Here is a 14,636-nt window from a genome sequence, read left to right as displayed (position 1 = left end):
AACCAAAAACATGAAGAAGATTTGAGACACCAATGGCCCAGCCAAGATGAGTGGCAACTTAGCTGACTCCATCTGCTGCTGCACTTAGAATAAATGCTTCTCTTTCAAGATGCTGTTTATGTATTCATTAATTCATTAATTCACTCAATGTCAACATTCTGAAAGTTTATTTTGTTAATTACTTTGAATAAACAAAGTGTGATGCACAAAATATCAAAAAAGAACAACACATAATACATATCACTTTGGAAATGAACACAATATTCAGAGTCAACGTAGATCAGACATAATAGTGGATGAGCCAGCTTCTAAGTTCAAATTGTCACTTTGAACTGAGCAAGCACTTGTGAAGAACAAAGGAAAACATCAGACTGACTAAAGAGCACTTTGCCATTCAATGTAATCAATGAGCATAAACTTTTCTCTCTATGTAGGTAGACTCAGATAAAGAAAATCCATATGCCTCTGAATTGAATATCTACCTCCGTAAAGGTATTTTCCCTTCATTGCCTTAAGAACAGGCAATGTGAAACAGCAAAGGAAGATCATGAAGACATCATATGCTGGAGACGGGCTTGGGTTTCATTTTGTAGGTAAAAGGGAGCCAATTAGGAATGTCAAGCATGAAAGTGACACTATCTGATTTTCACACCTGAAAGATCATTCAGCCTTTACCCTAGGATACGTCCATCATTTGTGCAAAGAGAATTCTTCAAAAGGTTCACCATAATAGAGAGTCATTAACAGATGCTAAGAACATGCCTGATGATGGGTGAAAAAGGGTGCAGGAGCAAGGCACATAACTGGGCTAACTACACTTTCCAAGGCTTCCTTGCAAAGACAACATACATGCACACACATACACACAAACATCACAAATCCACTATATATGCACTCCAAATCCGTGAAGGTCTTCAAGGGGATCTTGGGCTCAGATAAGCATAAAGGAGGGGAAGAAAAGATGGGAGAAAAAGTAACAGATTTAACTCTGATCTATTCTTTTGTTCTGTCTCTTTTAGTTCAGCCCATTCCTTAATCCTCCCTCACCCTTAGCATAATGGAGCGCCAATTTTTTTAATCAAAAGCCATTTTTAGGATCAAAGACAAACATATTTTTAGGTGGACAGTATGTTAGTTATATTTTGTAACATCATATGGTGAAGGGTATTCAACTAAAATTAGAGACTATATTCAATGAAATTCTCAAAAAAATCAAGGGCCTCCAAATCTGGGGGGAAGGGAGGAACTGAATCTTTCTTTTCCAGGTTATTTTTCTCAAGTCCTAGCGGAAGTGCTAATGGGAGACAGGCCTCCTTGCCATCCAGTAACAAATGTAGTAAGGTTACATGAAACCACAGAAAATGAGTCTAGTTAAAAATGTCAGATACGACACTAAAGGAAAACTCAATCTTGTATTTTTTCCTCTTGATCATGGTCTAATAGGGACAATTCAGAAATGATTTCTTCTGAACTTGGTGATATTCATGATTGAAATAGTGTTGCTAATGATAACAATGTGTAGAATTACTACATGGAAAGAACTAATAATGCAAATCATATGGTCTGTAGTTGCAGTTCCCCTGCAGATTATTTTTTCTTTGGCATATTTGATTGCTCAGAGATTAGCATACTAAAACTCAGATTTGTACTAATATAGTGAGAATTTGGGTTTATAAGAGCAAAATTAGAAATTAACCAAATTTTCACTTATGCCAGTTTTGCCATGCAAAATAATGACAACGATTAATGTGAGAGGGAATAAATAAAAAAATTGCTGTTTTCAAATATTTTTGGCATCTGATATATTTTTGTTTAAATCTACCAAGAAAAAGAGTCCTATGAGACACAATATTAAAATAATTATAAAACTATATGAACACTTGCTAAATCAAAGGGACAACTCAGTTTATGGTGTCAAATATAATGCAAATGTTGGGATCTTTAAATAGTATCCTACTTTCTGTCTATGCTTTCAAGAAAAAGAATATTTTTTTCACCTATTTGGAAGAATTTTTTAAAAACTATTTTCACACTTCAAAAACCTAATGTATATCTAATAAATTATTTGTTTGGAAGACTTTACCATATCATTTTTAGGTGTATGATATATATATATACGTACTATATAAATATATAAATAATATAGTATATAGATTCATATAAAGATATATACATTTATATTCAGTTTGTACTCTATCAGAAAGTTTTGCTAGAGCATGATACAATACCAAACAATCCCCAAATCTTGGTAAGTTACAACAACAAAGGTTTTTTTCTTGCTCCCATTAGCTGTCCTTCATGTGTTGTCTGCATCTCTACATGTGGTGGGTTGAAGCTGTATGTATCCCAGAAAAACATGTTTTTAAATCTAATCCATTCTCATGGATGTAAACCCATTGAAAGTAGGACCTTTGATGAGCCTACTTAAGTTAAGGTGTGACCCACCTTATTCAGGATGGATCTTAATCCTCTTACTGGAGTCTTTTATAAGAGAATGAAACTCAGACACAGAGAGAGAAAGCCATGGGAGCAAGGAGCTGAAATCAGTGAAACCCAGAAGAGAAGGGAGAGACCAGCAGATGCCGCCATATGCCTTGCCATGTGGCAGAAGAGCCCAGGATCGCCAGCAGCTTGTCTTCAGAAAGCATCACCTTGATGATGCCTTGACTTGGACATTTTCCTGGCCACAAAATTGTAAGCTAATAAATTCCCATTGTTTAAAGCTAGTCCATTTCATGGTACCTGCTTTAGTAGCCTAGGAAAGTAAAACACTACACCACTATTTCTTCATTCTAGAACCTAGGCCACAGGAACAGGAACAGCCCAATCTCGGACATGCTTATTTGTGGGTGAAGGGATGGCAGAATCCCACAATGGACCATCTGTTTGTGTTTCACTGGCCAGCTTAATGTCAATGGGGCACAAAGGACAATCTCTCTGGGCAGAGTAGCAAATTATTGGAAATAACTCATTGCTCACAGAACTTCCTAAAAATACATTTATGTAAACAATATATCCCTCAACTCTCTCCTTCTTAGGACAATAGATTGCACAACTGGGCAAATCTGCTTACAAAATACCCTTTACTTATCGGTACACATCAGAAACATGGTGTGATGGCTAAGTTCATATGTTAACTGGGCTAGATTATGGTGTCCAGGTGTTTGGTCAAACAACCACTGGCTTGACTGTTACTGTGAGGATATTTTGTGGATTTAAGTCATCAGGAAGTTGACTGCATCTATGACTGACTATATCTACAATCAACTGAGGAGCCACCTTCAACAATGAGAGAAGTATCATCCACTCAGTTGATGGCCTTAAAGGGAAAACTGATAATTTCAGCAGCTGGAAGGGAAAATTTTCATGTCTACTTCAGCCAGCCAGCTTCTACTGGGGAAGTCATTGAAAACCTTTATCTTGTGTCCTTCTCTATGGAATTCAGACTTGCCCATCCCCACAGTCACATGAGCCAATTCCTATAACAAATCTTGTAACAGTCACAACATCTCCTATTCATTCTGTTTCCCTGGAGAACCCCAACTAATATACATGAGACGCAAAAAAAGCAGAACTCAGAAGAAAATTCATAGCCAGAAAATTTGCATTTACAAACAAGACTCAAGTTTAGAAAAAAAAAATCCTAAGGAAAGCAGAAGGAAGGAATCATAAATTTAAAAAAACAAACAATAATGAGATTAAAAAGAGGAATCTGTAGGACTAATACGTAAGTCCAAGAACTGCTTCTATCAAAAAACTAAAAGAAATATGTAAGATACATAAACCATTAGTTTCTCTAATCCAGTGTGGGAATGGAAGATAGCATAAAAGTACAAAAATTAGAAATGATAATGGAATAACCACAAATACAAAGGAAATTGACAGTCATAAAAGACTACTTTGCTCAACTCTCTAACCAAATAAATTTGAACCTGAATAAGAAGGGTGTTTTTTTAGAAAACATAAATTACAAAAACTGTTGGTTTCAATACAGTTTAAATTGTTCCAGAGCATAAAAAATAAAAATAAGGAAATCTTCTAAATTCTTATTATTTATAATATTGATAACAAAAGCCTAAAAGAAAGCCACAAATTAATCCCACTTATGAATGTCAATACACAAATCCTACGTCAAATATTAGCAAATAGAATATAGCATAAAATTAAAATGATGCTTTACGATTGTGATATCTGAGGGTACCCCAAAATTTTACCATTTATCCCACTTTGCTTCTGAAAAAAATTGAAAAATAAGAATAGCAATGAAACAAATGGATACCAAAATATCATCTTTATTTCTGATAAAGGCTATTTCAGGGTCTGTTTTATTTTTCTCGTCTGCTTAAAGCAAATACCATGAAATGGTTTGGCTTGAACAATGGTACTTTATTAGCTTACATTTTTGAAACCAGGAAAATGTCCAAATCAAGACACTATGAAAGTGGTGCTTTATTCCCAAAGACTGGTTGCTGGTGATCCTTGGCTCCTCTGCCACATGGCAAGGCACATGGCAGTGTCTACTGGTCTCCCACTTCTCTTCTGGGTTTTGTTGATTTCAGCTTCTTGCTTCTCTGGCTGTCTCTCTCCCTCTCTCTCTCTCTCTCTCTCTCTCTCTCTCTCTCTCTCTCCATTCAATCCACTTTTAAAGGACTCCAGTAATAGGATTAAAACCCATTCTGAATGAGGTGGGTCACACCTTAACTGAAGTAGCTTCATCAAAAGGTAGTGAATCTTTGGTGGACAATGTCAGTGTTTAACCTTACAAATATGAAAAAGTTCTATCACGAACGAGAACAAATGTATACACTATTACAAGGAGTTAATAATAGAGAGGTATATGGAAAAAATGTGCCTATTGCAAACTTTAGACTACAGTTAGCAGTAATATTTTTAATACTCTTTCATCAACAGTAACAAATGTATTACACCAATACTATGTGTCAATTATGGGGTGGGGCGGTTAGGGGTATGGGAGGATTTGGGTTTCCTTTTTTATTTTCATTTTTTTTTATGGAGTAAAGAAAATGTTCTAAAATCATGGGGTTGTATGCACAACTATGCGATGATATTGTGAGCCAATGATTGCACACTTCAGATGGTTTGTACAGTATGTGGCTACATCTCAATAAAACTGCATTAAAAAAAAAGTTCCTACGTAAAATGGGTTCACACTGACAGGAATGGATTAAATTTAAGAACATGTTTTTTTTTTGTGTACATACAGTTCCAAACCACCACAGGGTCCATAGCTAACATGAGAGTCAAAAGGGCCTCCATAATGAACCCTAGAGTTAGAAAGACTTACCTACCCAGTCACAGGCAATGTTCTACTGAGGTGAAGACTTGCCCAGGTAATTCTTAAATCATGAAGGAGCAAACGCCTCTTACTTCCTGTGGGAAGTTAGCTCCATGAAGAAAGTGGAGGAGATGAGTTAAACAAGTATAGTTTATTCTTCCAGAATTTATGTATCAGTCAAGTCACACCACTTCCCCTGGAGCAAGGTAAGGAAGACGATGAGAGAAGCCAGAAATATTGTATTAATTGAGGTCCTCCACCATGGAAAGAAACATTTGGGAGTTTAAAAAAAAATCCATCAGGTCTAACTAGTAGCCTGTGGTCTATATTACTCAGGAGATAGAACCATCAAGAGAGTGCTGCTGCTATTTTTAGGAGGCTTTCCACCAGTAATTACTCATTTGGGTCCTCCTAGGACTACTGGTAGGCAAGAAGGATTTTGCCTCCAAAAGACTATAACCAGATCAGAAGGTATTCTGTTTTCTACTTTAAATTTTGTTCTTGCTGTTCAGTCCAAAGCAGCCCATCAGAGATTCTGCAATAGAATTAAATGCCAACATTCAGATATTCTAATGGTGAAACGCAAACACCTATTGTTGCCCTAGAATTCCCAGATTTGGGCCATTTTTCATATTAATGAATACAGACAGCCAAATCCATTTTTGAGAAATCAAGGAAATTAAATATGGACTGGATATTAGAAGATATTAAAGAGTTGTTAATTTTGTGAAGTATGATAATAGTACTGTTGTTCTTTTTAAAAGTTCTGTTAGAGATTCATACCAAAGTATTTAAGGTTAAAATAATATTACATGTGAAATTTGCTTTTAAATGCTCCAGCAAAACAAACACACAAAAACTCATCATTTGAGCACACCACTGATAACACAAGTGCTAGACTATAGATATGTTCAAAGTTTCTCAAGAGGCCAGAAGCCTAAGTCTTCCTGGGATAGTCAGGACAGTGACGTTTGAGTGCTGAAAGATGTGTAGGAATTTTCTGGGCTAACTGTGATAGGGTTATCAGGGAAGGGAAAAGCGTTCTCGGCAGAGCGCACAGCATATGTAAGGGCAAAGGGGTCTGAAACAGCAGATTGAAACAGGTTCAAGGAGCTCAGGACAACTCTGGGTAGAAACCTTGCACAACCCCAGTGAAAACACTGTGGGTAAAAATGCTCTTGACTGAATAGAGTTGACATGAGAGCCAACTTTTCTCCATTAAATCATGCCATTCCGGACCATTTTTTGTATTTTGTTAAGCCACTTTCTCTCTTCTTTATGCAAATAGTAGTCATCTTTCACGGCAGGACTCAAGAACTCCCCTCAGTCAGAAGGCCTCTCTACACAATGTAGAGTTCATTGCACACCCCCTCTTCTGATGCGTAAGAGGGTGTATTCAGTGTGGCACTGGGTGATGAGCTGGTCTGCGGTATCAGAACAGGTTTATGAGGGATGGTCTCATCTCTTCACCACCCACCTCTGCTGGATCATGAGCTCCTAGAGGGCTGGAAGACTTAGCACAAATCAAGTCTGGTGCAATGCTCAGGACATCCTAGGATTCACAAAGTGAAGCTTTCCCCTAGCAGAGGGAGAGGGCCGGGCAGGGCCGCCAAGAAGTTACACGAGTCCACTTCAGTCCCCATCATCCCCAGACACTCTTCAGGGTTGGTGTCTCAGTTTCACCATCTGGGGGAACCCTCCCCACGTCCAAACACACACACACGTACACACATATGAAAAGGACTGTGGTTCCCTGGCCTCCTTGAAATGTTAAAAAAATGAATGACTCCAGAACTGAAGTTGAACTGCTTCAATAAATTGGAAACCTAACATTTCTTTTCCCTTTTCATTTAACTCTGTAGATTTCAGTTAAGAATTCTAAAGAAAACCATGAATGAAAATGGGATCTAAGAGGGGACTTGAACTCTATGCTAAAGTTGTTATTACATTTTGGCATTTAGGAAATTGACTACGAAAAGTCAGGCGTGTATGAATTCTTTTTAAAGGAATCTCACTCCTAGAGAGCAAAAGTTTAACAGAAAACTCAAATAATATGGCAAGAGAATAGGAGACATTTTTGTTTTTTTTATTGTTCTCTAACCAGCATTGTGTGTGTATGTGGTGGTGGAGGGGGACGGATGATGACTCTAGCGGATAATTAAGAAAGCTAAATTGTAGTCTTGGACTTCTTCAAGGCTGCAGTGGGAGTGCAAGGAAAACATGTTAGTCTGGTAGGTTTGGGCTGTGGACAGGAAATTTTTAAAGTTGCAACATAATGCATTTCTAAAATATAAACTTAAAAATTAATAAACATGGGTAAGCCCAAAGAAAATCAAATATTAGAGGAAAACATAAATTAGTTGAGTCAATTAGTTTTCTCTTTCTCAGAAGACTAAATACCATGGATGCTATGGAAAGGCACTTTGATTGATGAAGGAGTCCATTCTTATTTTACTGGGAAAAACAAAGTCTCCATTAACAAATAAAAAAAGAATGATTTGTAAAAGCCTTGTACAGTATTATTGGCCCACAAAATCCTTGTTGAATGGAGCAATCCATTGCTGAGGAATCCAATAAAATTTGAACATACTGTAGTCTAAAGGGATATTCCTATGTAGCTAGTCCTAATCTCTACTTTGCTTTTAATTTATAGAGAAAGATGACCTATATCATACATACTTTCTTATCCTCACACACATCTCTACCCCACCACTAAAAGCTTCTTTATGGAGTGGCTTCCTTGAGAGGGACTAATAAATCATATCAATAAATTAAAACAAAATATTTGGGGATGAAGTTACACTATATATGGTGAATGACCTTGACTTAAAATAGAAGTATTATTTTAACCTCTAACATACGTATGTGTGTACATATAAATAAACACATGTACAAATATATATGTATGTGTGTATGTATAAATATCCATTAGTTTAATTGTGGATGGTTTGACTATCTAAAGTTGGTGTTCTAGTTTGCTAAGGCTGCTGAATGCAAAACACCAGAGATGGATAGGCTTTATAAAACGGGGGTTTATTTTGCTACACAGTTACAGTCTTAAGGCCACAAAACATCCAAGGTAACACACCAGCAATCGGGTACCTTCACCGGAGAATGGCCAATGGCGTCCGGAAAACCTCTGCTAGCTAGGAAGGCAGCCGGCGTCCGCTCCAAAGCTCTGGCCTCAAAATGGCTTTCTCCCAGGACATTCCTCTCTAGCAAGCTTGCTCCTCTTCAAAACATCACTCCCAGCTGCACTCACTGAGTTTCCTCTCTCTGAGTCAGCTCATTCATATGGCTCCACTGATCAAGGCCCACCCCAAATGGGTGGGGCCATGCCTCCATGGGAACATCTCATCACCCACAGCTGAGTGGGGCACATTCCAAGCAAATCTAACCAACACCAAAATGTCTGCCCCACACAAGACCACAAAGATAATGGCATTTGGGGGACACAATACATTCAAACTGGCACATTCCACCCCCTGGACCCCAAAATGACATTATATTTCCAAATACAAAATACATTCGTTTCATCACAATATTACAAAAATTTGAATCATTTCAGTAACAAAAGTTAAGTACAAGATCCCATGAAAATCAATTATAGGCATGGCCAGTCCTAAGGCATAATTTTTCTTTAGCTGTGGATCTGTGAACTTAGAACAAGTTATGTGCTCCCAATATACAAAGGAGAGACATTCATAGGATAAACATTTCCATTGCCATAAGGAGAAAGAGTAAGGAAAACAGGGTTAACAGGAGCAAAACAGTTCCTAAAACCCGCAGGAAAAACTCCATTAGATTTCAAAGTCTGAGAGTCATTTACAGAACAATGTTGCATCCTTGGGGCTTGAGAGAGCGGGAGCCTAACCCTTCCCAAGGGCCTTTTTGGCAGCTGTTTCCTCTCCAAATGCTTGGGTGAGTGCTCCAACATATCCACACATTGGGGAGACCACCTTCTCGGCCCCACCCTCCTCAAACATCGGGGCAGCTCCCGGATTCCCTTCCATCTCCGGGGCACACGCTCAACCCCCTCAGAACAGTGTGGTGGCAGCCAGGCTCTCCCCAATTCCCTGGGAATGTGCTCCAACCTCTTTGGGACCTGAGGTGGCAAAACTCTTCCAGAGCATCGAGGTGGAATGCCCACCCTTGACCTCTGGGGCAAACTCACCCTTTCCATTTGTGTGGGCTGCTCCGCTCTCCCAGCCCAAGGCCTCTTGACTCCAGACCTCAACCTCCATGGCTCTGTCTTTGAAGAGATTTTTCCTTTAATTTTTTCCTTGTCTGTCTCCTCCAGTCCAGACTGGCAATGGCTCTGTCTATAAAGATCTCACAAAAAATTCTGTTGGCTTTGCATGAAGCACACAGGGGTCAAACCCATTAGACAATAGGACTTTCCACAAATCCTTTCTGGATAATTCCATCTCCAATCTTGGCTTGTACTGAAATGGTGGCTGGGTTCCATGTTTGGTTACATCCTCATGTTGGGCTATAGCTTCAGGGATTCCACCCCCTGGAAGCTCGTAATTTTCCAAGCGATAAGCTTCTGGTTTCTTTGAACCCAAGAGTTCAGTTCTAAGTTTCTCTCTCTCTGCTCGCATTTTACTATAAGCTGCAAAGAGAAGCCAGGGTACGTCCTCCACATGTAGTCTGGAGATCTCCTCAGCTAAGTATTCCAGGTTGTCGCTTTCAAATTCTTCCTTCCATCCAACACCAGGACTCAATTTTGCCAAATTCTCTGCCACTTTAAAACAAGGATCACCTTTCTTCCAGTTTACAACAACACATTCACCATTTCTGTTCAAGACCAGAAGTATCTTTAGAGTCCATATTTCCACAAACAGTCTCTTTAAAGCAGTTTTGGCCTTTTCTATCAAGCTCCTCACAATTGTTCCAGAATCTTCCCCTTATCCACTTAAAAAGCTGTTCCAACATGTTTGGTATTTGCAAACTCAGCAGCAAAAGCACCCCATTCCTCTCGGTACCAAAATCTGTTCTAGTTTGCTAAGGCTGCTGAATGCAAAACACCAGAGATGGATAGGCTTTATAAAACGGGGATTTATTTTGCTACACAGTTACAGTCTTAAGGCCACAAAAAGTCCAAGGTAACACACCAGCAACTGGGTACCTTCACCGGAGGACAGCCAATGGTGTCCAGAAAACCTCTGCTAGCTAGGAAGGCAGCCGGCGTCCGCTCCAAAGCTCTGGCCTCAAAACGGCTTTCTCCCAGGACGTTCCTCTCTAGCAAGCTTGCTCCTCTTCAAAACATCACTCCCAGCTGCACTCACTGAGTTCCCTCTCTCTGAGTCAGCTCATTTATATGGCTCCACTGATCAAGGCCCACCCCGAATGGGCGAGGCCACGCCTCCATGGGAACAGCTCATCACCCACAGCTGAGTGCGGCACATTCCAAGCAAATCTAACCAACACCAAAATGTCTGCCCCACACAAGACCACAAAGATAATGGCATTTGGGGGACACAATACATTCAAACTGGCACAGTTGGTATTTGTCAGGTTTTAAAATTGTTTCTTTTTATGAGACAGTACCTTTCTGAAGGCAGTGCATTCAGTAAAGGGTCCTTTAGCAAAAATAATCAGCATCTCCCAGCTCAATTGTGGTGGCTTTTAGGAGAGTCTTTTACCCTGAATCTTGGCATAGGCCAGGAGGAACAGTCTAACTATAATATGGGAGTTATATCTGGCTTTGTTGATTTCTAGCTATTATCTCTATTCTATGTAGAGTTTCAAATATTAAAATCAATATAATTTTATAAATTAAAAAACAAAGAACTCATTTATGATATTTAAATTATGGTCAAGATAATTCATTATGTGGCTTTGTTTTACCTACCCGAAGTGTTTGAAAGAAAAGATTAACACAGCTTAGGACATACCAGAGCATTTTATGGAGGCTGCATTAAGCAGTTGTATATAATGTAAAAGCAATCTAAATGCAAAAAGCATTTAGAATTATCTATATTTACACATTTCAAATGAGAAAATCCATTATGACAGTCAGTGAAATACCACAATTCAAAATTTACATTTATGACCAGTGGTCCTATCTCTAGAACATACACTGAAGATAAATCTTAGTTGTGTTCCTTCTACACTCAGAAAAAAACAACTTCATCTTTTACTTTTATCTCTTTGCTCATTCTTTTCTTTTTCTTCCTCTTGTTCCTTTTTACATAATCATCAATCTACATAAATCCCAGTTCAGGGAATGCCTAAACCAAGAGTAAACTTCTCAACATTCTCTGTAATGGGGGAGAGGGAACATTCTTGATTAATAACCACACGTTCTCATAACCTCCATCAGGAATATTCTTTCCAATATTGTAGATCCAAGTGTTACCTATTTCTCTGTCTCACCCTCACCGCTATTAAGGAACCTGTAGCCCTTCCCAGCCAAAGTGTCCCTCGCTACTCCCTCAGCCCTGCTGAAGGGCCACCAGCCGTCGTGACAGGGCCTAGGAGTTATCGCCAAGAATCCCTGCGTAGCTGACCTCTGGCATATCAGAAGTGCTACCTTTATTCCTCTCTCCCTGCTCAGTGACGGTGCCCATGAAGTGCCAGAGATGTGCCACCTTCACCGTCGCCACCCTACAGGGGCTACACACGGCTGGGGGTCCCCTGAAATAGTTTCATGTCCATGGCACACTGCAGCAAGACTGCTCTGCCCAACAGGAGGCAGATCTCCTCCCCTCCTGCTATATTCCTTGGCACCACAATCTGTTCCAGTGGTTCTTCAGGAGCACTCCCTGGGGATCCCAAAGTCTTGCCCAGACTGTGTGGGAAAATTACTTCTTTCTAGTTGCTTCTATATTCCTTCCAGCCCTAGGACTCAGACATGAGTCCATATAGGTTGGGCAAAGAGGGGACCATTTATCAAAGACCATCATCCTGAACTCTCACTTCAAGCGTCTCTTTACCTTCTAGAGTCATGTCAAACATTTCGCAAAGAACTTTGCACATGGTAAAGCCTCAACAAATATTAGCTATTATTATTATTATTAGACAAAAGTCTCCTCTCTCTCCTTCTGGCCATTAATATATTCCCAGAGTTCCATAATTAGCCTATTCTACATAAGCCTCAATTTACACTTGTAAACTTTCCTACACAAATTATTCTTTGCCACCCAATCATGAAGCTAAATAGAACCCTGCGTTGCATCTTTGTGTGGCCACTGCTAGGCCAACGAAATGCAGAGTCAGTCCTTCAAGGCCTCTATGATGCGTCCCCAGATTTCCCTGGAGTAAGTCAGGGATTGAACATGCTCTCTGCTGGAAATAACAAAACCCAACTGAAACTGGCTTAAAAAATAATGGGACTTTCTTAAACTCATTCAACAGGAAAGTCCAGAGATTGGCAGACTTCAAGCACAGTGGATTAGGCCCTGCTCTATGTCCTGTCATTCTCTCAATGCTGTATTTCTCTTTGTTTTGACTTTCTCATGGAGGCAAAATGTTTGCAGCACTTCCAGACATCGTGTTCATATACCAGATTGCCTGTAAGGGCAAAAATTCAAGTCCCCCAGCATTCCAGGCAAGAGTCCTGAGATTCATCCTGACAGCATGGACCAAGATGGAAGCAATGAATGGGATGAGGAAAAGGCAATGTGATGGTTGGTTAAAACAATCAGGGCCCATTCAGGAGCCTCCCCCAAAACACATGGTCTGTCTGGGGGAAAGACAGGTGCTGTGCCATTACAGAGGAAGGAGAAGTAGAAGCTAGTTAGACAACTGAAAACATATTCACTACATCACCCATTGCTTCAGTTTTGTTTCTTAAAGTACCATGCTAAATTGCCACTTTCTATTCCCTTTCCCAGGTAGAATTATCATCTTTATTATCCAACCAAATATACCAGACAAATTACACATTCCTCTATGTGCCTTCCACTAAGATCTATATCAGATTTCAACAATGAGTTATTTAATATTAGGAATAATAATAATTAAAAAAAACCATGATCTTGGCTTGAGTGCAAATCAGTCATGAAACCAGAGCAACTAATTTAATGACATTTTACTCATAAAACTAGTAGCATTTCCTAAAATTTATAGTTTTAGAGAAAATTTTTAAATGATTTAAAAATTCAATATAGGAATTAAATAATATTTCAAAATAAAACTACAGAGAGACTATCAATGGAGTATATGGTTGTCCTATGACTGTTCAGAATATGTGAGCTGTAAATTCAGAAAGAGAGAGATGATACAGTAGTTTGGAGTCTTTCAGAATTCTCCCAATTGCTTTATCCCACATTTATTTCCTCTCTTCATGCAGACCTCTTCTCAAAGGTAACTCCTAAGACACAACTTTTCCTGCTGTCACAAACAATATTGTGAGACTGTGGTAGCCAGTCTCCATGACAGCCCCCAATGATCCCAGCCTCCTGGTAGTCACATCTTTGTATCATCACTCCCACAATGAATAACAAACAGAAGTTAGGTACAGACAGATGTGATGTGTTCATTCTCAGATTAGGTTATAAATACTGTGGCTTCTGCCTTGGGGTGCTCTTTCTTAAGCACACACACACACTCTCTCTCTCTCCCTCCCTCTTGGATCTCTTGCTCTGGTGGAAGCCAGCTACCATGTTTTGAGAAGCACTACAGGTACACATAGTAAGGAACTGAAGCCTCTGGCTAATGGCCAGCATGGAACTGAGGCTTGCCAATGATCATATGAGTCACAAGTGGATTCTCCAGCCCCAGTAGAGCCTGGAAATGACATTAGCCCTGGCCAACTAGCTTGACAGCAATCTCCTGAAAGACTGAGCCAGAACCTTCCAGCTAGGCTGCAATTGGATTCCTGACCCTCAGACTGTATCGATAATTGTTGTTTCAAGCTGGTGTGCTTTGGCGTAATTTAGTTAAAGTAACAAGATATAACTGTATCTTACCCTGCCTTTATTTCCCCTTGTACCTCATTACTGGTTTTTGTTTCATTTGTTTATTGTGTGCTTGTGAAGGCAGAGACTTTTCTGTTGGTTTGCTGCTGTCATCCCCAGCGCTGAGAAGAATATTTGGAATCTAACAGGTATTCAATAAAAATGGAATGAGTAAGGAGAGTCTAGAAATTTTATGTGAAAGTCAAAATTGTTTCATCTCCAGTTTTATAGTAATTATAATGGTCTGATTTTATGGTCATTTGAATTTACAGTAGGCATCTTGGTGGAATGTCTGCCCCACTCACTATGATCCCCTTAACTATAGCAAAGGGCACCTCTGTACAAGGTACAATACGACCCCTAGCGCTTGTCATTGATGATTGAACAATGACTGTATAAAAGACCCCAGCAGGCCAATCAGAATTCTTTCCTGG

The sequence above is a fragment of the Choloepus didactylus genome, chromosome 20, assembly GCF_015220235.1.
Source record: "Choloepus didactylus isolate mChoDid1 chromosome 20, mChoDid1.pri, whole genome shotgun sequence".
Lineage (NCBI taxonomy): Eukaryota > Metazoa > Chordata > Mammalia > Pilosa > Megalonychidae > Choloepus > Choloepus didactylus.
This window is presented reverse-complemented; position numbering follows the sequence as displayed.